General features: G+C 34.5%; 1 protein-coding gene and 1 long non-coding RNA gene across 2 annotated transcripts in view; one reads left to right on the plus strand and one right to left on the minus strand.

The window, feature by feature from the left end:
• The window catches only part of PACRG (parkin coregulated), a 95,583-nt gene that overhangs the window by 20,708 nt on the left and 47,941 nt on the right, over positions 1 to 26,934 (plus strand). The window lies entirely within an intron of this gene.
• Positions 24,092 to 26,934, minus strand: part of LOC148224288 (uncharacterized) — an 80,779-nt gene continuing 77,936 nt past the window's right edge. The window contains exon 6 of the long non-coding RNA XR_015802299.1: positions 24,092 to 26,672. This is a non-coding gene — a long non-coding RNA (uncharacterized LOC148224288). The remainder of the gene's footprint in view (positions 26,673 to 26,934) is intronic.

A 26,934-nucleotide genomic window follows, 5' to 3' on the forward strand; every position in this document is an offset into this window, starting at 1 on the left:
TAGTTATTATAATGCACTTATAGTAACATTTGCTTGATTACTGACTATGATTTTCCAAAACTGAAGTGGTGGATGTAGAGTACTGCCTAAGTTTACTTTTGTTAGGCTTCTCCTAACAAGTATTTTATGGAAAAAAAAAAAAAGTAAGAAAGTACATCAAGCCTGATATTTTTCTGTACTTTGTTAATTCATTAATGAAATAATTAAGTTCATTGTTTAATTAAACTAAATTCATTAGTTTACTTAATTGATGCAAAGCTGTTCATATTTCTCAGAATGCCTTTATCATTAATTTATCTTTATTTTTATTGAGCCGCAGATATCATAGAATGATAAAGGTTGGAAAAGACCTCCAAGATTGAGTCCAACCTTTGGCCGATCACCACCATGTCACCTCAATCATAGTACTAAGTGCCTTATCCAGTTGTTTCTTGAATACTTCCAGGGGTGGTGACTTCACCTCCTCCTGTGCAGCCATTCCAATGTCTGATCCTTCTTAGAGTGAAGAAATTGTTCTGGATGTCTGAACTGACCCTCCCCTAGCAGAGCTTGAGGCTATGTCCTCTCATCCTGTCACTGGCTGGGAGAAGTGGCCAACACTCCTCTGGCTACACCCTCCTTTCATGAAGTTGTAGAGTGTTAAGGTCACCCCAGAGCCTCCTTTTCTACAGGCTAAACAACCCCAGCTCCCTCAGCCACTCCTCACAGGAGGACTGTTAACTTATACTCTACACCTCTGACCAGCTTCATTGTCTTTCTCTGGACTTGCTCCAGCACTTCTATGTCCTTCTTGAAGTAGGAGCCCAGAACTGGCCAAAAGACTTTAGGTGTAGCCTCACCAGTGTTGAGTACAGTGCCAAGTATGTGCACTTCCCTCACCCTGCTGGCCACACTATTGCTGGTACAGGCCAGGATGCCATTGGCATTCTTGGCCCCTTTGGCACACGCTGGCTCATGTCCAGCCAGCTGTCCATCAGCACTTCTAGGCCCTTTTCTGCCAGGCAGTTTTCCAGCCACTTTGCCCCCAGCCTGTAGCACTGCATGGGGCTGTTGTGACACAAAGGCAGGACCCACCACTTATTGAACCACATACAATTGGTCTCAGCCCACTGATCCACCCTGTCCAGATCCCTCTGCAGAGCCTTTGTACGTTCCAGTGGACGACACTCATACCCAACTGTGTGTCATCTGCTGATTTACTGAGGGTGCACTCAGTCCCCTTACCCAGATCATCAGTAAAGATGTTAAACAGAACTGGCCCCGTTATTGAGCCCTGGACAACACCACTTAGTGACAAGCTGCCAGCTGGACTTTACTCCACTGACCACCACTCTCAGGACCTGGCCATCCAGCCAGTTTTTAATACAGTGAACAGTCTACCTGTCCAAGCCATGGGCTGCTGGTTTTCCCAGTAGAATGCCATGGGAGACTATCAAAGGCTTTACTAAATTCCAGGTAGGCAACATCCACCTCAACCAGTAGTCAGGACATCTGATCATAAAAGGAGATCAAGTAGGTTAGGCAGGACCTGCCTTTTTTTAAACCTCTTTTGTCTCGATTGATCCTTTGTGTTGTGTATGTGCTATGTGAATGCACCAAGATGTTCCGTAACAGGCCCTGGTACTGAGGTCAGGCTGACAGGCTTATAGTTTCCTGATCCTCCCTTCTTATAGGTGGGCATCAAACTGGCCAACCTCCAGTCATGGGCTCCCTGAGTTACCCAGAACTGATGATAAATGATGGTGAGTGGTTTGAACTCTTCTGCCAGATTCCTCAGTACTCTGGAGTGAATCCACCCGGCCCCATAGACTTGTAGCTGTGTAGACTTCTAAGCCCACAAACTTCTTCATTTTGCTTGTAGAAGTCAGAAGAGCTGTATACAATCGTAGGTGTCCCTTTGAAGGCAGATCATCAAAGATCTTGATATAAATTAAAAATGGTTTAGGATATTAACAATTATTCTGTAAACATGGTATATATCTGGTTCCAGCATGAGCAGGAATGTAAAACTTCATGCTGCTGTGACATTAAGTTCGGTACAGGGAAGCTGCTGCGCTTAGTACTAGGGAATCTGGATGAACACTTCTGTGCCAGAAACTTCAGAGCTACTGATAGTTCCATCTCAGTGTCAGCTCAGGGAAAGCCGGTAGAGTGTGTGTTAATATGTGCTGTCATAATCCTTCTGCTCGCAGTGGAGGATGTTCATAAGATAGGTCTATCCGTTTTTTTTACCATGTCTAGTTATATTTAGTACTATGTGTATATATATTACTGAATTGTATATACATGTAGTTACACAGTTACTTGGTACAGACATAAATGTGTTATTGTATTTTCACAAAAAGGTAGATAATTCACAGTTAAGTTACTTCAAAACATGTCTCAAATTCTGCTTTTGTACCATTTGAATATATCATAATCTTAAAAGATCTAAGGTATTTTCATAAACATGAATGAGAAAATGTATATTCAGTATTAAAGCAAATCTGTCATTATTTTTTACCATACAGACATAACTAATTATTTTCTATGGATCTGTGGAGATGATTTGTAAGTACTTTTCAAGAGCTTAACCTTTTAGCATAAAATTAGTATAAAGAAATTTAGCATAAAGATTACTTTTCCCAGTGAGCAGTATTTGAAAGTGAGAGTTCATAGTGGAATAGTGTTTCTTGGATTCCCTCTCCTTACAGCCTTCATAGCAGAGCTTGGTAGCTAATAGTGGTGTTTCTAGCAGCCTTAGTACTTAGGTGGCATAACTTTTACTGTTTTAATGGAGTCTCTTTTTTTTTTTAGAAGTGTCACATTTACGGTGTTTGCAGTTCTTTAATTTGGTGTAAGTAAGCCCTATAGGCTATAGTGTGTGTTTTGTAACATGAAATTCTCTTGAACTTTGGCTGATATATAGACTTGAATTTTGGGGTTTCCTTTCTTACTTGCAGAAGAAATGTAGCTAATTACCAGAATAATATTGCATCAAAATTTGGGGTCAGACAGACCTTTCAGCCAAAGTGAATACTAGAGAGCTTTCTGAACTGCTCTTTATTGGTAGGGGTGGGACTGGATCCAAAAAAAACCCCCAAGCTGCTGACCTGTTTTCAGAACTTGGCTCTATCCTACCCCTGACAAAACAGCAATATGTCTGCAGAAGGCATGAAGCTTGGTTCTTATTCCTGGTAAATGTCGCCCCATGTCCAGGTATCTTAATATTCTAACAAAGATCATGAGAGGTAGAGGGGAAAACTATACTGGGGGGAGTTGTTCCGTTGGCCAAAGATGGAACGACCTGTTGCTTGCTCCTTTAAAAGAGCACAGAGGAACAAATGGGTATTAGTTGTAAGGCATACCAAAATCAGGAAATTCCAGGTTCTACATTGCCTATGGTATCTTAATTACGGTGTCTGTGTGTTCATAGTGTGTTATCATTTTTAATAATGTTACAGTAACTTTTAATATTTAGTCCTCAGGATAAACTTGGAAGTGTTAGAATTGAGATTGCATACTTTTAAATCTGCTGGGTTTAGATTACTGCTTCATTTTGCAATATTAAAATCTTTAGCTCAATCACTGTATGTAGACAAGTGTGATGGAATTTCATCAGCAATTATCTGAGAAAATAATATTTGCGGTATATATTATGTTAGATGCAGTTTATTTTGATTATTTGGGAAAATTATTTTTCAGAAATGCTAAAATTTATTTCATTAGAAGATACTGTTCATAACCAATAATGTTTAATATAGTGTATATCTATGTTTACCATTGTTCTGTCCATGCATTCATTGAAGACAAGAATATTTAGTTGTAAAATTCTAATATGCTAAGTGCTATGAACAAAAGAAAATTAAGACAATATAATAGAATTCCTTTTATATCAAACCAGTGTAAATCAAACTCATTATGGTAGTGGTGATTACTGTTATATTTTCATCCTTTGTGTGCAAATTAGATTTGTATTACATGATAAGTTAACAAATTCACATGTTCATTCCATCAAAGATTGAAGACTTCTTCATAGCATAAAGTTGTTTTTCATTTTTTCTGATTGTGGTTTCTAAAGGGGGAGAGAGAAAGCTGAAGGCAAGGTCATAAGAAATGTTAAAGGAGCTGAGATGGTGGTGTTGGGTACTGTGGAGGAGAATACAAAACTGTAGGAAACTCCAGTTAGAAATTTTCTGCTATTAGAAAAGTTTGTTTTGCTGTATTGCCGTTGAAGAAATGCTTAAACTTGCCCTTAAAGAATTCTTTAATATACCAAAGAGCTGACTAATCAGGAAAACTAGGGTGCTGAAGCTTTTTTCTGTGGTTAAAATACAGAGCTGTAAGATTTGTCACCAAAATGGTAGGGCTAGAGTATATTTAATTGTTTCAAATGCATTTGTTTTTGAAGCTGTACCAATAAATAATGCACATAGGATGTATTTATACTTCACTCTTTACTGTACTCTTTTTATAGCTACCAAGAAGCAATAAGTAATTACTGTTAAATTAACAGGTTTTTTTTCTTCTGTTGCTTCTCTGTAAATTAAAAACTATTTGTGTCTGTTATAGCTTGAGTGAGAAAAAGCAGTTGTTGAAACCTTTACTTACAAAATTAAATTATATGGGTTTTACAACCGTTGATTTTTGAAAGTCTCATGCGGTCTATATGCTGAGAATTCATGGGGCTTAAAAATAGTTATGATGAATTCTTATGTAAACTTTTGATTGACTGAATTGCTAACTAAATGATTAAATTCTCTAAAAATATTACTTTTAAAAGAGCAAACTGAAATGGAACGTAATATTTCTTTTCAGAAAAGCTATGTTACTACCTGAAAAAACTGAACCTTGACTAAACTTGCATTAGTTATATCTTTAGTCTCAAAATGTAAGTAATTTCAATCTTCGCTCAACTTATTTTGAGAATTCTAACTTCAACTATTGTTTTTCTTTTCATCAGACACATTAGAATGTTTTAATTTGAAAAAAAAAGTTGATGTCTTGAGCTAGCACTCTAAGCTTAGTTAATAGCCCTGACTAGCTTTTTATATATATGTGTGGGTGTGAATTTAGGGCAGATTAGATCTTATGATAACAAGAAAATCCTCACAAGAACCCGTGTTGGATTGTTTTCTACTGTTTAGAGCTGAAACGAATAGCAAGGTTTCAGAACCAGCTATCATGTGAAAGAACAATAAACTTGTTCATATGTATTTGTACAAAAGCTGGATTTTGTTTTTATTTGAGCAGTGTTTATTCAATTTGCACCCTTATTTCTTTAAATTAAGATGTTAACCACATAAATTATTGTCATAAAGTAACATAACTCAGTTGAATATGTATTTATATTTGTGTAGTTTTAAATTCTATTTGATATTTTTATTGTAAGACTACAGGTTAAGTATACATACCTGATTTTCCAAAAAGAAGGCTAACATGCACATCTCTGTATTTGAATACATGCTATTACCTTAATTTATGAAGGTTACAGAAGTTAACAGCATGCACAATAACAGCTACACAACTCAAATCTTGAGACATAAGACTGTCTCTGTCTCTTTGAATCATTGGTTTGGTTATATTATTGCTTTGTTAAGAAAAATTACGCTTTTTTAAAATTAAGTTTTCTGATATTTCACTGTTTCAAGTAAAAAAATTTTGAAAGCATCCTTAAATTATTTTTTTCACTTTTATGAATACTTGATATCTTGAGAGTGCTACACAACTGACTGTTGAATGGCTTTTTCTTTTGATGTAACATTCTTAGGTGTTGAGTCAGAAAAAATAAGTACTATTTCGTTATCTGAATTTTGCTACTTCTAATACCTCAGTGTAGCTATTCACTTAGCTGTCCATGAGAAAGAACAAACTTCAGTTACTCTACAGATGTAATTTCAACTTGCTTTTTTGTAGCAATTCTTTAAATACTCATCCAGACGAATCTGTTCTTGAAAGCTTCTTGAAGGCTAATTATGTATCCAATATTGAGATGCATGTTATGTCAATGAAAAAATTGTAAATCAGGACACAATTAGGAAGTTTAGTAGAGCTAAAAAAGCCCAAGAAAGAAAACTGAGGATGTTTTCCCTAATGCAGTTACTGTTCTTAAAGTTCTGAAATTAGCTTAACTGGGGCAACCCTAGTAGAGATTTATGCAACCCTATGAAAGATTAATGCTGATTTCTATAGATTTTTGTTTGGTAAGCTGCCATAAAATACACAATTCCTTCAAACATTTCCTGTTAATTTGGTGTGGCATGACATGACTTATTCTTGCCTATAAAATGTAATTTTAATCATATGTTACTGGGATTTATTCTTCCCAATCCAGTCACAAGAAAAATATAACTGATTGGCACTTTTCCAACAATGAAGCCCTGGTCTTGAGTCAGGTTTACCCTGTGATGATGATTGTATAACATTTCTCTTTGAAAACCCCTGTGGTTTGGCACTGCCTCTTGAGCTCTGTACCAGCTGTTTGATTAGGTGTTTAATCATCCACGGGCCTTGCAAATCCCAATAATGGGTGTGGAATGCAGTCCTGAATTTTAGGCTCTTGTTCCCAAAGGAGGAACATGGACTCCACAGCTTAGTCACTAAGCTCCTTGTATAGCATCTTGAGGATAACTGCCATAAAAAGATGAAACTTCTGTTCTGACTACGTGCCTCTTGGAATAGAAAATGTGAAACCTATGGTGTTGTACAGTATCTCATCAACTTACATTTGTCATCTTTGGCTTATGAGTGCAGGAAGGTACCCTCATTCACTTGAAGCTGAAAGATTGAAGAGTCTTTTTCAGAGAATAATCAGTTACCAGTATTCTTTGAACAAATGAAGTTGAGATTTGCTTCTGTGCCACAGCTGCCATCCTATATCTAAATAAGCTTGTGTTTAGAGACTTTTGGCTAAGAAATGTAAAGTCTGGGTTGGATTCTACAGAGGAGATTCAGGTTCACTTCTCCCATGAGCCTCCATGTGTACGTATTTATATCCTTAACCATTTCCATTGATTTCATGTTAAATGGAAGAGTGACAACAATGAAAAGATTTCAGCTTTTACATTTGGAAGCTGTTTTAGCATGATGAAATGGCAGAAATGTAATCCCTCTTTTCTGTGAACATGAGTACAATTTTTTGATTACGTAGTGCATGAAAACGGTTTAGCATCTCTAGATCTAAGGGAAGAGAAGAAAAGGAAACATGGAAGCAAGAATAAGGCTGTTGTCATGCAGCTTTGAACATGCTAAAATACATTTTAGTTATAAAAGTGACATTCTGAAATGGGTGCAGACAAATTTACTTGAGTGTATTTCACAGTATTTCTTTTATCTCATCTCAAAGCAGTATTAATGTTCATTTCCCCCTCAGTGAAATGCCGACTTATAATTGCTAGTTGAAAAACAAGGCCAAATTGTTTATAACAGGCTTACTACAGTATCCTCAGCCTCAAAGAGCAGTATTTTATCATTCTCACTTTGTTAGATACTTACCACTGAAAGACAAGGTCAAAATAAAATTTAAGTACAGTGTACATTTTCATTGCTATTTCATTTGAAAATATACTGAACTTTTCACAGCACAATTACTTATGAACGCTTACATTATCAGTTAGTAAAATAAATTATCATGTTTTCTGTTGATTGCAAACAGAAATGCTGTTGAGAATATATACCATTTTAGAGCTTGGTTGGAAGAGTCACACTGGAAGAGTTGGCAGTGACTACTGCATTTCTCATGTAATTTATTTTTATGAATTTCAAGTACATATTTTCAAGTAGTCTAATAAAATTTTTCAGTAGAAAGATGCAATGTGATGCTAAAAGAATCGTAATTGTTCTTAAAGTAACCCAAATGGCATACTCTGTGTAAGGTAAATTTTAAATATTATTGCTTATTATCTAAGCCAAGCAAGGAGGACTGCAAAACAGAATAGAAAGTAGATGCTGTAGTAATTAGCTCTCAGTTTTCTGAGAGCTTTTTCTCATTTCATGCATGTTGTATTATAGAGCAGTATCATCAGCAGGCTGATACCAGTAGCCTTCAAGAGATTATGATCAATCAAATCTTAATAATACCTAGAAAACAGTCTTTATACAGTGTGAGTAGATTTATGAAATTTTATAACTTTGTTTAAAAAAAACATTATCATTAGTCTTGGAGTAATCAGCATAGCAAAAAAAAAAAGTGTGTAAAGTGAAGTAAGTGTTTGTTTTTGTATTGCAGTTATCAGTAACACTGAGAAATTAACTACTTCTCCTCAATTTTGATGTTTGCCCTAGAGGCTATAGAAAAATCAAATGTATTTTAATTTATTATTTTCCCTAAAATTAAATGCCCTTGATTAATAACAATATATGTGACAGCCAAGGATAGCTCTGCTTTCAGTCTGTTAGAAAGATCATAGAAGCACTACATGTTAGGACTCTCAGATGCTTCCTGAGGGATCAAGAAATCTGTACACTTCTAAAGACTGACCTATCACCTTGAAAAGCAGCCATGAAGGAGATCTGCAAATGCAAGACCACTGTCAGGTCAGCCTGTCGTGGTGCTGACAGGTCTCTGATATAAAACCCAATTTACAGTTTAAGAAGCACATCCATTATCCTTCTGATTTTAAAATATAACATACATCAGCAAAATGATAAAAGAAAGTGCTTAAGAATTATGAAAGTCAAGGACTATTTCATATCAGGAAGTCACAACCTTTTTTGCATATTACTGATTAAAATTACAGTGACTTTTAATATTCACCTGTGTCTTTATTTCTTCCAGGAAGTTAAGAGTTAGCATCAGTTGAACTTCAATCATTGTAATTCTACTTGTGTTACATTAATGTCATAGAATGTCTGAGTAATCCAAACACTCTTTATAGACTTTGAAAGGGTTTTAGGAAGTGTGGATAATTTTAGACAAAATGATGTGTCAGTTTTTGGGGAAAAGTATTGTCTTTTTGATCCTAATAAAAAACAAGTAACAATGAGCCATATTTTTCCTAGCATTAGGTTTAAGCTTCATCTCCATTTGTAATTTGGAATAGAATAAAAATTTTAAGTTTTCTGTGTAAAGAGGATCTGTAGGGTCTTCTACTTAAAGTTTCAGTTCTTGAAAATGAATGTGCTTCTTAAACTGCAAATTAAGTCATTACTGAATGGTCAATACAAAGGAAAACTTTTTTTTTTTTTAACTTGATACTTTAACATTAAAATTGGATAACCTAAGCAAAACACTGATTATTTTATTTTAATATCCACCAAGGCTGATGGACAAATAAGATTATGGATTTCCAGTATCAGACCAGCTTTTACTCTTCTAAAGAGTTTCCAATGTTGTCCTACTTACAAAACTTCAAAATAGGTATTTTAACTTTGCCTATATTTGATCATACCTTTCTCTTTTATTGCTAGGTAAAGAGTTGCTTAGTACATGCTGCTTAATTCTGCAGAAATACTGGGCATAAGATTGCCTAAATACCTTTTTGAAACTTAGAAGTTCTTTAGGAATGAATATACTATTAATTTCATATTTCCATGTACATTTGATATTTCAACTATTTGTCCACTCTTTGTAAAGTATTTGCATTTCTTTAAACCAGTAAATTTCAGAGGGGCTCTAAAATACCTGCATTTTGGTAAGCATTTTAATTAACCTGTACGCTGATGAACCATGTTGTTTTTGTCTTGAGACTTCATATAAGAGGCAGCAATCCAATTTTTAAAGTTTAAATACATTTCATTGATATTTCTAAAGTATCAGAAGATCTTCATATGAAGTAATTTATGAAAACACAAAACTCTAATTTCAGCCGACTGGTTCAAAAATCTGTTATGTTTATTTAATGTGTGTTTCCTGTTATGGTTTGTATTTTCACTTAGCATTTACTTCTTCTTTGAACACAGTGAAGAAAAACACTTCCTAGCAATGTGATCTACATCACACTTTAGGCATGCAGTGTCTGGTGAGGTTATTCTTCAACTCATGATACATATAACAGCATCAGTTTTAATAAGGACACTAAAAATTTTTATATAGACTTATGTACAATGTGCATATCTTCAGGTTAATTGCTTTATAGGACAGCTGCTCTAAAAAAGAAGGAACCTTGTACCTGCTTGAGTTTAGCTAACAGCAGGCAGCCCTGTGTTCTCTTTTTGGAAGTAATTATTGTGATGGTGAAAGACGGTCATCTACCACAGACAGCCTTGAACTTGAATTTTAGCAAGAATTACAAGGAGACAGATCTGCTTTTGAACGTTTTTTTTGTTGCCTGTTTTTTGCTTGTTTAGTACTTTTTGTGGTTTTTTTGTGATGGTTAAATATAATAGAGCTTTTTCTGAATTAATGTAAAAAATTTATATTCAAAAAAGTTGAATTTGAAACATTTAAAATTTCATGGAAATTCTGAAAGATCTGTTTTATTAGAATAATTATTTAAGAGGGAAAATACTTTGAGTGTGTACAAAATTCTTATATATTCTAGATTCAAAGGATTACAATTCCAAAAGGTAACATTTACTTTGAAATTTCTGGAACTAACTCTTCCTATAAGGCAAATTTTGTAATTTTCAGTAAGGTGTAGGCTATTTCCTGGTGATAGTTGCTTAGTTTTGTGATTTCCCAAGGCTTTCTTAAATGGCTTGTTTGAACTATAGCAAATCTTCCAGAAAATATATGTTGCTTTTTTGGTTTTTTTTTACAGCTCAGTGTAAGGTTATACAGTTGGCAAGCAGGAAATGCAGGCCAGATGCGCTGAGTAGGGTCTATGTGTTGTAAAACCGGGATTGGAAAACAAGTTATCTATTGTCTAAGTGGTACTGGCAGTGGTAAGCAGCAATGAGCTCTGGTCATGTATATAATGGGCTAAACAAGGCCTGTAGAGACTGTATGTAAAGTATTTTATTCGTATATAATGTCAGCAATTGGGAAAAGGTCATGAAGATACCTTCTTGCATTACATATAAATCCCTTATACTGCAAGACAAGTTTAAAGGGAATATTTCTTTACCTGGTTTTGTTTGCATTTTAGGTTTTCCAAAGTCAAGTAATTCTAGAATAATTATCTTTATGTGAATGCTCAACTCCTAGGTGTGTTTCCATATGGACTTAAGGTGAAAGAATTTAAAAGAAAAAATGTTCTAGACTACTTAGAGCATAATGAAATATTTTAGAAAACTTCCAGCTCTTGATGGGTGTTTAATGATGTACCCTGAAGATTTGGTCCAAAGCCCATTGGATTTAATTCCTCTTGCTTCAATGAATGTTCTTTCAAAACTACTGAGCCAGCTTTTAATATTTACTGGAGTAGATAGAGTTCAGGCAATTAGCAGTTTTGAATAGGATTTAATGGGGCATTCAGATGATTTATTGAGCTCTCCAAAGTGTTACATAGATTGAGTTCTACTGTAGTTGTCTTGTTCCAGAGTGAAGGGAAACATCCTTGTCATTCATGTGTGTGCCCTGCAGGAAACATTTCCACCAGCTTCCAAAAGCAGCAGTAAATCCTCTGTTCTGCAGCTATGGTTCTATGAGCAGATAACCTTGGCTGCTGCCTAGAAATCTGTACTGGGGTGTTTTTTTCTTCCTTGGTCTTCATTTTGCAGCCTCTCTTCTTGTGCCATCTTTCCCATTCATCTGATGCTTGAGTAAGGTGATTTGGCTTTCTAAGTCAGAAAAAAAACCTATTAAAAACTATTTTTTCATCCTGGTTTAGTTTTTACAAAATTATTCAGATGAATCAGTTCAGGGAACACTCACAGGCACATCACCCAGTAGAAGTCAAATGCTGGTTATGTATGTCAGGGAGTGGAGGAGAAGGAAACTCTAAGCAGTGGTGAGATGTTATATCAGCTCGTTGTGTAGGAATGTTGTGATAGCAAAGCCACTATGGAAGCTTGCACTTGACAATGATCCCTCAAAAATACCCTGGCAGGCATGATTTCCTACTTCAGGCAGTGGAGCTAAGGCTTCTAAGTGTAGGCTTCTCTATAATCACCTCTAAGAATTAAAAAAAAGTTTGTTAGGATTAGTTCTTTATTAAACCCATTATATTTGGAATTAATTCTTCATCCTCTAGAGGATTCTTGATTATTTTTTCCTTCTTTGTGTTACATTCAGTTTTTACTTGGTGTTCTGTTCAGGTGTATTGGACAGAAATGTTCAGGCTGTGTGTATGCACTCTCCCTTTTTCTTATGCAGTTGAGCATTCATCATAGTTCCTTTGTGATATAGTTTACAATATGACTTACTTATACTGCACAGAGGATCTCTGTTTTATTTCTCAGTTTTCATTCTCTAGTTAAGTACTTTATTTTTCTATTCCTAATGCACTCGGTTATGTAGACCAGTATGTTGGACATCATGGAGTATTGTCAATGTCATGAACTAAAAGCAGGAAAATTATACTGATAAGCACTTATTTTGTATCTCTTCCCTGTATTTACTGTGGAAAATAATTTTTTTTTTTTTTCACTCACTCTTCTGTTAGGAAATAATCTATTTCTCAGAAGGTTAACATTATCAGTACTTTTTCTTACATTACTCTCAGATTATTTAAGGTTCTCATATTTTCTTTAGAAATAGCTTTTTCAGAAGAATGTTAATCTATTTATTTTGCTAGTTTTTACTTTTATCTCCCAGTCATGATTGGATTTTTAGGAATAACCCCATGTTAGATATTCTTCCTTTCTAGAATAATAGTACTGTTCTTTTTCTGAGCTGTTTTCAAAAAAATCACTGTTAACATTACCAGTTCTTGTTTTTTTTTTTCCTGTAAAAATGTAGTTTATTGTTCATTAGTTAAAATGTCTTTAAGCTGTTTTATTAAACAGGTTTATATTGCAGTACTCTTCCTATATTCTGTATTCCCTTCCTGTTTTGGCTACAGTACACCCCATGGAACTAATGAATCAATGGAGATGTAGGGTGAGACAACAAGGCATGCATCAATCATACCACAATTCTTCAGTGGTTATCAGAACACCACACTTAAGGCAGTTTGTCATGCCATCAATAATAATTACTGCAACGTTGCTGGTTCCAAAACAATCATTGCTTTTGCAGTATGGGGGAAGATTTTCTTCAAATTTGAGCACTGGAATTTTCTTCAATTAGTAAGTGGTCTCAGCACCAAGCCTGACAGAGTTCAATAAGTGTTTGGACAATTTTCTCAGGCATATGGTGTGACTCTTGGGAATTGTCCTGGCTGAGCGCTGGACTCGATGATCCTCGTGGGTCCCTTCCAACTCAGCATGTTCTGTCATTTGCTAAAATTAGTTGCAACTTTATACTGCATTTGCATTGGAGCAAAGATTTGTGGTCATGTATTTCATTTTCACAATTACTTGTTTCTCAGCATCAAATATTCTATACAGTCATGTTCCTGAGTTTATTCCTTAACATGCAGAAATGCTAAGGTGTTAAACAGCATAAAACTTTACTAGTACTTCCCTTATGGATCAATTTCTTCCTCTATAGTGAAAATACAGCAAGCCAGAGAAAGGGTAACTTCTTTATTTTCTGAGATGGCCTTATCTATATCACTTTTGAATCCTTGAAAAATGTGTGTTACTGTACTATTCTTAATGGTGTAGTTGCAAATTCATAACACATTGTCACTAGAAGCCATAGTAAAATTACAGGATCTGCTGATGGCATTGTACACCATTGCAAAATGAGAAGCTCAAGGTTATTGTATCTGTACTTTTAAAAACCTTAATTGCATGTTATAGAAATATTTGAAGAGAATTATTTCACTGGAACAGAAGACTAGAGAGCTTGGAGGGATATTCTGGCAGAATATTCTGAGAAAGCTACAGAAATAGTATGGAAATATCTATCACATAGTGCTAATTGCTAGCGTTTTATTTTCATTTAGTCTTTGTCCCTATGTGCAAATATTTTACTCTGATTCCAATTTTTTGCAGTTTCATTATGTCTAATCCTAGTCATGGGTTGACATGATAATGACCCTTTTCCTCTGAGATTAAAAGAGAAAATGCATGAGATAAAAAAAGCAAATATATCATTGGACTTAGGGAGAGGTAGTTTCTTTTCACATAATTTTTAAGCAAATTGAAATAGATTTTGGTCTTTATTTGATCAAAAGTTATGATGTCACTGAGCTGTAGTTACTGTTAAGATTTTAGATGTCAACATTTGTAGTAGTTTTGAAAATAAGTTTTATCTGTCATCTAGCTCTGTCACTGCTCTAATTTTGTTTTTCCCAAATTCACTATGTAGTTACTCAATATGGTTTTTGATCTTCAAAGAACCTATAGCTTTATGAGTGCATTCTCTCTTTTTCTTATCTATTGAAACTGACAAATTCACTAAAAAATTTTACATGGAACTATATTTTTTGGCATTGGCTTTTTACAATTCCTTTGGCTAATAGGACCTTTTTTGCCTTTTTCAAATTTTTATTTTTTTAAAAATATACATCAACTTCTTTGAAATATATTCCTTTTTCTTTCAGTAGTAGAGTCTGTTTGAGGATCTAAAGAAAACTGACAACAGAATGTTTGGAGTTTTTTATGTAGCTGCTCTTGATTTTGATAATCCAGTTGCCTGCTAACGATCTTTGGGATGACACTTGTTCTGCAAATCATCTGGGGGACACTGGGAGAAGGTTTATGTTTGTGGTTTTTTAAAATCTGAATCTCAGTAAGAAATGCATGACAACAAAGGACATGCTAAAATAGCTATTTTGGTAGAGCAGAATAAAAAGGTAGATAGAGATGGAAAAGAAACTTTGTCCTTTCAGATGCTTGGAACCCTCCTTTTATTCAGCATTGAACTTTGAGGAAAATCCTCGAAGTGCATTTTCCACTGGCAACTTACTAGGTTTTAAAAATGCTGGGTTTTATTATGTACATGCATTTTTCTTTTTTTTTTTTTAAGATATTAGGACTCCATGTTTCTAAAGAAGGCATAGATAAAGATTTTAATATATGGCATCTGATACCTGATTTGTGCCAATATCAGCTGTGATTAGTTTAATCTCTTATAGCCTCTTCAATCCTTTCTAAGACTCTTTATTATTGCAAACTCCAGTGTCTGACATAAGTGTTTTTATTATGCCAGTTACAATCTGACTTAATTCTGGAAATGAGTTTTTCTGATTGCATGCTCTGCCTGTGCATCTTTGCAGTTTTTTTGTCGCAACACTATATAATCCTAGGCATCTTTTGTTGAGGTTTTTTGAAGCTTTTGAAGTTTTACCAGTAACCATAAGATTAATTTCTTCCTTGTTTTATTACTAGCTGAAAGTGTTTTGATTGATAAATACAAAGCAAAAGCTGACTGATATCAACCTGAAGTTTTAGAGCCTCATTTTTTTCAGGAATCAAGGAAATAAGTCCTAGAAAGGAATTTGCTTGATGAGTTTAAATGAGTTTGCTTTGTTGTTTCAAAATTGTTTGAGACTATCTGAATTCCCTCACTCTTATCTATTGTACTGATTTGTTGTGTAAATCTTTTCAGCAATTTGTCAATGTATTTTTAATGTGGGCATCCGTTTATAATAAAACACAGTTTCAATTAGGTAAACCTTCTAAGTAGTCTCTTCAATCCATCTGAGTTAACCATCTCTTAGAAGACAATCTTTGCTTTTGAAAAAGAAAGTATAATTGAGAGCAGAATCACTATGTTCAAGACTTTGAAGAGTAACTTGCAACTATGGCTATTTCATACTGGAAGATAAAATGTGAGATTGAAAGTAATTTGGCACATAAAATACAAAGCGTAATATATGATCAGCTGGAGATTTTCATTGTTTCCTGTAATCTCATAAATTCACCAAGAGAGCTCTTCTTAGATGGATGGGAACCAAGCAATGAAAAATTACATTACAGTCCTTTTTCACAGAAAGGAAATGTCCCAGAAATTTAAGTGTTGTCCATACACCTTCTTATTAAAAGTGATTTTTGTGTAAATTTGTAGATAATTCAATATAAAAAAAAAATGGAAAAGCTGAGCTTCATGTTTGTAATCAGTAAAATTAAAACTATCAGCAGGTTTAGAGAAAAGCAGACTTATGGGACACCTTGTCACTCTCTGCAACTACCTGAAAGGAGGGTATAGTCAGATCAATCTCTTCTTCCAGGTATAAAGCTATAGAGTAAGGGGAAACTGCCTCAAATTGCTCCAGGGGAGGTTTGTACTGGATATGATGAAAACTGTCTTCACCAAAAAGGTTGTCAAGTCCTGGACAAGCTGCCCAGGGAAGTGGTTGAACCAGCGTATTTAGAAAGCAATATTGAAAAGACATGAAGATGTGGTGCTTAAGGATTTTATTTGCTGGTGGACTTGGAAGTGTTGGGTTAAGGACTAGACTCAATGATCCTAGGGATCTTTTTCTACCTTAATGATTTTGTGATTCTATTCTATGATGAGCTGCAGTACTTTATAGCACTGACTTCCATCAGTGTTATTAGTAGTTGCTCTCAGTTGACAGTTGATCTGTCAAATACTGTATTGCTCAAAATTGATTTCTGCTTAAAAGGTTAATAAATTTGATAAGTAAATAATGGTTACTACTCACTTTTCTTTCACGTTTTTTACTTCACAATTACCCAACCATGTTTTCTTTCCGAGATGGTGTAATTGATATGTATCAAATTAAATTGTCAGGTTTTTTCTTCAGTTTGTTTAACTTTGAAGTTGCAGTTTGGGTTACAGAGCTGAAGAAGAGCTTCTGTTTTGATTTTGTTGGTTATATAAATTAAACTAATAAATGCTATTCACCCTATCTGCAAATCTTATTGCTAGATTCTATGTATGTTGATTGCATTTGTCAAGGAAAATAGAGCTAATAAAATATTTATAATAGTTAGAAATAAAGTTTTTTACTATAAATTCTAGATGTCTTTACAATTATTATTAATGCATAATGATCCATTACAACAGTCTCTTTGTTGATCCTCAGTTCTGCCAAGAACTTGTGCTTACCTTGTAGTAAGCTTAGTGAGTTTAAGAAAAGATAGATGAAACCTTATGTCTTACTGCTGGTTTCCAGCTGTCACTCTACTGGGATCTCAACTGTGCTTTTTACTTTTTACTGGAAAGAGCATTTCTTCTACCCAAAAAGGTGGAGAAAACTATGGAAATTAAAATACAATTTTCCATATAGAGAATCATGCTCAGATTTCCAATTATCTTTCAGCATCCCTGTTAGCGTACTGAAAACTGGCTTCTCTGACAGGAAAACATTGCATATGTAGCCTTATGACAGGAAACTATGCAATGTTGTTAAGAATAGCCAGATGCCTTGCAGTCTTCATCCTAGTGTCTATATTTATATCTAGCAGCGGGATTGACATTGAAAGATTGTTTGTTTATATGACCACCAGCAAAATTGCTGTGCATGTTGAAAAAAGTCATAAAGAGTCTCAACTGAGAGACAATGTCACATCTATTCGAACTGTTTTCAATGCTTCTTCAAACAGTCCTTCATTTCTCTATATTGGAAAAGCTTTTTTCAAAGGAAAAAAAGTATTTGAAACTTCCATGTCTTGGAGTCATAATTCTTGTTCATTTGTGTTCATGGAAGAGCTACTTTCTGGTAAGCTCTTATGGCTTTTTTTTAATTGATTCTCTTGCAACCTATATGGAGTAAAATTATTCATGTTTCTGTTCTGGCATGTAAAAAGCTACCTCCTTTTCCCTTAACTTCATCTTACTAGATTATTTTAACAGTGTTTCTTCTGTTTTCATCTTTTATCTTTGTGTTACTGAAAATTGAAACTTTTCTGGAATTTTGTTTCTCCTGAGTACCAGTTGATTTATTTTAAAATTTTTACTTATTATTAAAATAATAGAAATGTTTTTACTTTGATTGGTATGGTCTTTAAAGTATGATTTCTGTGTCTTGAAGTTCAAAATGGGAGTTCGAAAATTAAATCTCTTAAGAGATGCTTGTCTGAGAGGCTGCAAGGTTATACAGAATTAGAGCAGACATAAGTACCTGTGTTAGGAAATGAAGCCCCAAACAAATAATTGAAGCAGTTGATAGTACAGATGTGTCTCAGGTAAAGAGTCTGAACTTTCTGGCGAAATGTAAATTTGAATAATAACGTCCTTAAAGCTGTTTAAAAAAAAAAAAGAGCTTAATAAAAAGGATTGCATCTAGTAGCATGGTAAATAAATGCTGTTGCATCTGAATTGCAGCCTAGATCACCTGCAATCTCTATCGCTTGCTGCACTGAAATTTAATAGCAAAGCCTCCAGGGCAAAGTTACCAGACAAAGCGGCCTATGCAATTTCTTCAGGAATTTGTGATTCATTTAATTAAAGTCCTAGCAGTTTGGTTTAAAAAAAACCCACAAAGTGGTGTAGATAAGAAGATACTTAAAGTCAAGTTATCCACCTGTTGCTGCTCGTGCCCAGTAGTTGAAGCCATTGCAATGTATACACACAAGCTTTCTAGTATCTGTGCCTTAAGCTGATGTTGTGCTCAGCCTTCCAATGCATGTCTGGGTTCTGAAGTAAATAGTGCTCTTCCTCTTTGGAAGAAACAGTTATGCAGTGATCATTATCCCAATTTTGTTAGTGTGATATTTTGTTGATGACCTTTTCCCCATAACCAGAGAGTTCCCCTTGGGTATGCTTGGCATCACATTTATTTATTATAACATAGCTGACTTTTTCTTCATTGCCACGTTCTATCCAAAATTACTATAAATTCTGTGATTCACGTATGTTCTATGCATGTTCTTGTCTGGTGGGGGGGTGTTTAAATCTATCAATATGTAGTCTCTTTTTATTCTTTATTGTCCTTACCAAGCCATGATAATGATTCTGTAATTATAACGTTATTATAATGGAAACTATATGAAGCATTCAAAGAATATGGTTCCCTGAGACTCTACCTACTTTCCAAGAAGTTTACTGAAACTCACTTTTTTTTTAATTGCACTGTTTTGTGTAATTGTAGCAGTTTGTTGCTCATGGCACTGGATTTTCTCACACACCTCTGGTCCTCCTTAAGGAGCTGGGAGTCATTAAATAAAAAATGCCCATTTAAAGTTTCCTATGGCTAGTTACCAACATTTGTAAGCGACCTGTTTATCATTCTAGTCTATAAAGTATGTTTTTCAACTCTTAATGTGCATAGTTTTGAGTTCTGGGGTTTTTAAGAACGATTATTTTTGGCTAACATATGGAGACAATATTTCTCTTTGATGTACCTGTACAATATTGATATAATTTTGCATTTCAGAGTTTTATTAATAGTTTTATTCTTAATGCCTTTCCTAGATGCTGCATAGAGCAGTTTCATCGTAGTTCCTCATAGTTCATCATAATAAATAGTTAATTTATTTTGGCTTTTTCTAATTTCTTTGATAAATTTCAGAAATAGATTTCTTAATAACTAATATCCTGTTTTGGTACCCTGGAAGTCAAGACACTAGTCTGTGCTATGAAAATCTTAGAATTTTTTTTCAGTTATAGCAGTGAAATTTATGCTTTGGGGATATGGTTTCCACTAAAACTGTATTTTCAAGGATTCTAGAACTACATGAAGAAATAAGATATAAATAAATTGATTAGAGCAGTCCCCTTGAAACTAGATACCTTCATTCCAGTCTCTGCTCAGAATTCCATGTATACCATATAAAACTGCATCAGAATATTCTAGGAAAAGAGCCACCCCCAAAAGTCCCATAGGAAAAAAGGCTTCTCTTTTCTGCTACACCACTTGTTGTGTAAGGAGTCTGTACACAGTAAATCAGTGGTGTCAATTTAAACTGAATTGACTATAAATGTGTAGGTTACAACACAAGAAAATGGGATGAATTAGACATAATTTGGTTGAGAAATGATATAAAGTCTAAAAGTATCACTTTTATTCTTCACATTGTACATACTTCTCAGTTTCTTCTAAGTAAAAGTGATCCTTGTTAATTTTTTAGAATGTCTAAATCACCAAGAAGTTTCATTAAATTTTATGTGCTCACTGTCTAGATAGTTATGACAAAGTCTATTTTGCTAATAATATATGCTGAAAATGCCCTGTTTCTGTCCTTTGACTTTGGCCTAAGAGAATCTTCATGCTTCTTGCTTAGCTGAAAACTGGAGAGGGTTGGGATTCTGTTCCCGTTAGCACCCTAGCAATCAGCTCTGGAGATGATGAGGTATATAAGAGGAAATAATAATGATGAGGAAAAGAAAATACGTAGTTGGTCATATTAACTGGCAGATGAAGAAAAAAGCTCTACATCTGCTGTGGTAATGCTTTGAGTATAAAGAATGAAATGAGCTCAAACTTGTTAAAAACCCTGTTTCCACTAGCTGGATAGAATATACCTTCCTGTGCAAAAAAAAAAAAATAAAAAATAAAAATCCCTGAGAATATTCCTGTGAACCAAAGAAAAACTTTTTGGTCAATCTTCTGCTATTCTGTTATCTTGTGTTATTTCAATTCTAAGTTGAATAAAAGATATTTTCAATAATGAAAAAAATTATGCCTATCTGAATCTCTAATAACATAAGTATATAGGACAGCAAGGCTAGCAGGAAAACTGCTGAAGTGATATTTGAAGGTTTAATTATCTTATGTGGAAAGCAACTGAGTAAATTACAGCTGAAGCAGTTGGACAGCCTATGGCAGTGAATGATCACAATTCTAAAAGGAATCTGTGTCTCAGATTCCTTTCCAAAATGGCAAAGACAAGTCTCAAAACCCTTGTCAGTATTCTCCAGTCTAATCAGCTTACTAACAAGAGAGATTTGTAATATTTCAAGGAATTTTTGGTAGCATGACAGAAAAAATGAAGCACAAAAACCAATAGTAAGATTTTAAAAAACTGAGCAGGTTTTGATGTTTAACAAGAAGAGTTAATCTAACTGTACTCCACTCCCCACCTGAGACATCATGATGTCCAAACAGTTAGCAACTCCTTCCCAAACTGTTTATTAGAGAATCATGGTGAAATTCACAGTACATTGCTTTCAGATACGTGTGAAGAAATCAGTTTCAGGAAAGAAAAAGAGGGGGCAGGACTTCAGAAAAGGTCTTAAACTCTATTTAATTGCTTTTTTCCTTAAGTGATTTCTTAAGTCATAGCACACATAAGTGGAACAATTCTAAAATAAAAGCATAGGCTGTGGCACTGGATAGATTTAAAACTTGTCACTGATGATTAACAAATATCAATGTATGATGGCCAAACTAAAAACTACTAAAAAGTATAAAGATGATAATTTTATGTAAGAAAGTTTTTTGGTTTTTTTTTTTTTTGCCATTAACAAGAGGCTCCCTCATACCTTCCAGACCTCAAAAAGACCACAGAATTCTCACTGCCCTGAATATGGGGCAGATTGATTTAGCCTACAGTAACAATGCTGTATGGATTAAAGATGCTGCATAAGAGCTTCAGTATGAGGAACAGCTATATTCAGTAAATAGAAATTGTAAAAGGATCCTATGGAGTTAAAAGTTAAAAGTTTGGGGGTTTTTTTTTAATATTTCATGTGCTCTGGTCAAGTTTCATGTCTTTCCATGCAGATGTAGTAGACTTCAATAGCACTATAACTTCCAGCTGTTCTGAAATCATTAACATCAATATAATAAAGTTTTATCATTACTTTTAGGCATGAAAAATTATATTTCAAGTAAAAGGGTTGCAAACAAACAGTCTAGGTAGTTATGGAGATAGAAATAAAATATTTGAGGAATATCAGTTACTACAGAAAGTGATGAATCTTGCATTTGCCAATATGAAAGCATTTAAAATAATAAAATTATGAAAGAGCATTGTGACTTGAGAAAGATAAATTTGTTGCTTCACAGTTACAACCCAGCTATTGTAAGCATCAGAGAAGAACTATTCTGTGAGAGCTCCTTTTCACTTGCATCCTACAAATTTGACTTCTGATATGAGACAAAGTTGACTCACCAAGGAAAATTTTCTCTTCTTGGGAGTTTTTTTTTTTACGTATATGCCAAGCAGACAAGCAGATTTTGTTAAAACATTTTCAACTGCGCACAATATGAATTAAAAACTATTTGTTTCCTATGAGAGTTCCTCTTGTGAGGGAATGATTTGAACTTGACATCAAAGAAATCAATTGATCAGTTGTCTCTGGAAAAAGGCCATGTCTTTGCAGCTTAATAAATATCTTCATGAGCAACAGTATCACTGAAAGTAAAAAACCCTGCCATAAAGTAAAATAGCTATCAGGAAAAATTTAGAAGGCTTCCAGATTTAGTGCAGTTGATGCACTGGGATGCTTTATGAAACTAACAGAGCAAGACTATATTCATCTGGACTGGAAGGAAAGAAATGTATTAGGAGAGAAATATATTAGCAGTTGTGGCTCTTCTCCCTTTGCATCAAAGGAAATTGCTTGGCAAGCATCAGGAGAGAAATCTAAATTATATGAAATAATTACATTGTATTCCAGTAGAGGATAAGAGATGAAGGACCTTCCAAGTACATAGTGCTGTAGAGGAGTTTGTGACATAGGCACATCTGTCTTACTGAAACAGCTTGTCCCTTCCCCAATCAAAAGTAATGTTTCTTGAGGTGGTGAAATAGAATAATTCTGCATGCAGCTTATGACTTACTTGCTGTAGTGTCTCAAGGCAGTAACGAGATACAGTATCTTTGTACAAAATCACGTGTCTAATTTTTCTTTCAAGTTGTAGTGCTTTGGAAGCATTTGTAATGTTTGCTGACCTATCAGTAGTTTCATTTGGGGGTTGTAAAATTGATTTTTCTCCATTTGACTTTTGAAGCTATGAGATGGGCTTTGATGTCTTGTCCAGATTTGTGGAATAGCCCCAGAACTAGCTTTTAAGCATTAGATGTGGCACCATTTAAAGCATATCAAGAGTGGCACATTTGAAGAAATATCTCCCGGTTTCTTTTTGGATATCAAAAGCTTTTATCTGATACATGTTGAGGGATCATGTTCTTTTGATATTGAATGCTTGTGATACTGACATTAAATAAAAAGAACTAATGTGGAACTCAGCAGTATCTACTGGGACATCTTACTGTGCCTCTCCTGTCATTTGAAGTTTCTTATTCAATTTTTGGTATGACTGCATAACAAAATCAAAACATGATTTCAGGATGTATTAACTACCCAAGTCAGTTTAATCAAATTAGGATCAGTAAATTAAGAAGAGCAGGGCAGACTTTGTTGCTTATTACCAGTCAGAGTAGACACCCTTGGGGTTGCCTAGATGAGGTTCTGATTGTTAACACTTGCCTAAGATTTGGGTTTCTACATCTTCAGTACTGCTACTGTGCTTATTCAAAACTCTGTGGATGTCACCAAAACTACTATCATGCTATTCTGCCAAAATCTTGATGTTTTCTCACGGGTTATTGATGAGAGGGTTTTGATGATGGGATTGTCTGTGTTACAAATGTAGAAACATGTAAGGTACTTTAGTGGGCTGACACCAAAAACACAAACTGTGGCTCATAGCTTTTGTACCTCAGCCTGTTCATTGGGCATGAGTTGTACCTAGGCAGTTTTGTGTCAATGCCTGTCCAGCCAAGATAAGAGCTTTATCACACTGTGAGGATGAGGACCCTGTAGTTGACAGTTCTAGTAAAGTTTTGTGTGTTAGCATGGCCCTGAATAGTGCTAGGTATCTTACTTGGTCTTTATTTTTGAATACTTCTGCTAGCACTTGTGCTAGCTTGAGTATTCTTCCTTGTGTAGTTTGACTTATTAAATATATATTGCATTTTGCTTGAAGTTGACATTAGGGTTTTGGTCATAGCTTCTGGCACCAGTGCACAAAGAAATGGATGCTGATCTTTCCCATGGTGAAATAAATGGATTGCCAGTTGAACTATGCTGCATTAGCCAAGTTTAACACCAGTAGAAGAGGAGGATGAGACAAAGAGTCTGTCAGTGATTACACAAACATTTCCTTAATGCCATCACCTTTTTGTTCCCTGAGACAGAAGGCACTAGTAAATTCTATTCTGTGGGTACAGTGCAATTTTGTAAACATACATTTTTCTTTTAGTTTAGATACAAAAATGGGAATTTATGGTTTTATTTCTGAAAATTTTATTCTTCAAGGTGATAACGTCATTATATTTTCAAGAAAGACTGCCTTTTTTAGCTAAGACAGTTGGTGGTCATATAACTTTTCATCCCTGTAACTTCAAAAATAAATTCAATTAATATTTTTATGAGGAGAAAATATAAAAGGCTGGGGTTAAATTCCAATTTTTATATAAGAATCTTGGCAGACAAAAAGTGGACACTATTTCTTTCTTCCAAATGCTTAATGTGAGTTAAATAATAATAAAAAAAATCTTTTAACCATTAAATTTGATTGTGTCACTTGTCTTTTTTTTAATAGAATACATGAATTGTTGTATAAGACCAGTAGGATCTCAGTCCAGTTTTTGTTTGGCTTAAACTGCTCATGAAACTAGTGATAGTTTTCACAAAAATGGCCGGTTGTCCTACACAGATATTTAGGTGCCTGAGTGTGCATAGAGTTTGACACTCAGAAAATGAACAAAATTCAGTCTTCAAATATTAATCACTGTTTAAACCTGACCTCAAAAATTTTTTCTTTGTAATTTTCCTAATGTGCCATCACTGAAAAATTTAAGAATGCAACCAGGTAAAATGGCTTTCAATGCCCATGAATCAATGAAAGAAATACGGTCTTTCTCTCTTTTTTGCTTAATGGCTTACATCTTTTATCTTGTCACATAGTTCAATGGCATAGAATTACAATAAATTAGTTTTGCAATTATCAAACTCTTCAACTTCACTTTGGCATTTAACGAACCTCACAATCTGTTTATTGCTTCATATACTTTGCTATCATGAATATTAGCCTTTAATTAACTGGAACTCTAATCTTAATCTTTCTCACTATATTGCAATGAAACATTTTTATTAGCCTGAAGAAGATAATATTTGTTACTATTTTTCCAATAAATGGACTACTTTCCGAGTGACCTTTTTATCAGTAATTATAACAATATAAAATGTAAGAAAGCAAAACTCACTATACCAAAGAAAAGCATTGTCCAATTATTTTGTTTTGTATTTCACTTAGCAACATAAAATCACTGAGAAGCTTGAGCTGAGGGACACCTGTAGAGATAATGTCATCCAGACTTAGATCAGGAATTGCAAAAATGAAAGAGGAAATCAAACACGTAAACTTTTCCTCAGGCAGATTATGCACAGCTAGAATGACCCAAAGCAGTGTCTGCATTAGAGAATAATGCTCTGTGGTGGTCTCACTAGTAGTGAAGACTGGAAGGAAAAGAAACTGTTTGCAAAAGGTAAGCAGTACTGGCTCAGTGCAGCCACTCTAGCAGAGGTCTCATAAGCTAGGTTTGTCAGATACAGAGAAAACAAATTGTCTTCATTAAATAAAGGAGCAAAAGTACTCTTCAGTCATGCAACATTACTGTATCTTCATTGCAGGGACAGTTCCACTGTCTTCCTGATTGCTGCTATTTCTTTCTTCTAGGTAGATGTCAGGCTCATTTCTGTCTTGAGCATTTCATTGCTTTGAAATCAATTTGTCTTCCAGGTATTTAAAGGTCTCTGTACCTATTGCAGACCGATCTGACAAGAAAAGCATCTTCAGGACAAAGAGAAAAACAGCAGCTCTCTCTGTTGACACTCTTTTCAAGGATTCAGTACAGTGCTGTTTCTCCAGCTGTATACAGTACTTTGGTAGTTATACAGCAAGACATGTTCAGAGGGTAAAAAGGTCCATATTGAAGTGGAGACAAAAATGACATGTAATATTGAAATGAGAGATACGATAATAGATTGCATTTATTAATGGAACTTCTTCATTTTTGGTTTTAGGAATAACCTTGCTTAATATTTTCATTGAAAAAATCAGGATTGCATAATGAAATTTATAGTTGGCATAATGTTTGGATGAAGATCATGGTGTGACAGAAGTGGAAGCCTTTGAGTCCTGATGTTATAGAAATGGAATTTAATATTATAGTACAAAGTACAACATAATGTACTTAACATTAATGACAAGAAGTTGTATTATTTACATTGAGCTCATCATCTGAAAGACCCTTGCTGTGGCACTTAATCAATGGATAAGTATAAGATGCCAATGTGATGTCACCATGAGACTAAATGTAAGGCTGAGCAATCTCCTAAACAGACTGTATCACATCCAAAATAATACTCATTGTATTTATGATTACTGATAATCAGGATTTAGTCAACTTGAATGGACTTTTTTTTTGTCAACTTTTGCAGTCACAGCTTGAATGTACAGAAGTTTTTAGTGTTTACAGTGAACTGACTTTTGGCCAGGAGTTCCATAAATCCACTATTTGCTGCATGAATACATAACTACTTTTGTTTGTTCCAAACTTCTTACTGGCTAGATTTAATGTCCCATGCTTTTACTGAAGGAAATAATGGGAAATCTGCCCTTGTCACCTTTTCCATAATATCAGGATTTTATAGTTCTTTATTTTATTCTTCCATACTAATAATTTTCTCCTTTATTCTGTTCTTTTGAAAGCCATTCCATACCTTCAGTCATTATCCTCTTCTGAACCTTCTCTGATTCTACCATACCTTTTTTGGAGATGGCAGATCAAAGTAGGTATATTAATTAAGATGGAGCTTCAAAGTCTTCATCTAAGGACAATGCACAATGAAGGGGTTTGATACCAGCATACTTTAAGTCCTTCTAGTATCTTTGTTCCTGGATAAAGAATATGAAGAAATTAACATAAACATATTTTCTAGAAAATTTATAAAGTACAGTAGGGAAAGGCTCATAGCAAATTTACTAATATGAGTTGGGAAGAAGAGAATGTCTGGTATCAGAGAAGATGTAATTTGAGATTGCATTAACTACCTCTAGTTATGGTAGTCTCCTAAAATTATTCAGATTGTATCTCATGTAACCAAGACAGCATATTCTTTATCAATAATTTAAGTTAAAATCTAACAGGTACCTCTGA

The sequence above is a fragment of the Sturnus vulgaris genome, chromosome 3 (genome assembly GCF_052056855.1).
Source record: "Sturnus vulgaris isolate bStuVul1 chromosome 3, bStuVul1.hap1, whole genome shotgun sequence".
Lineage (NCBI taxonomy): Eukaryota > Metazoa > Chordata > Aves > Passeriformes > Sturnidae > Sturnus > Sturnus vulgaris.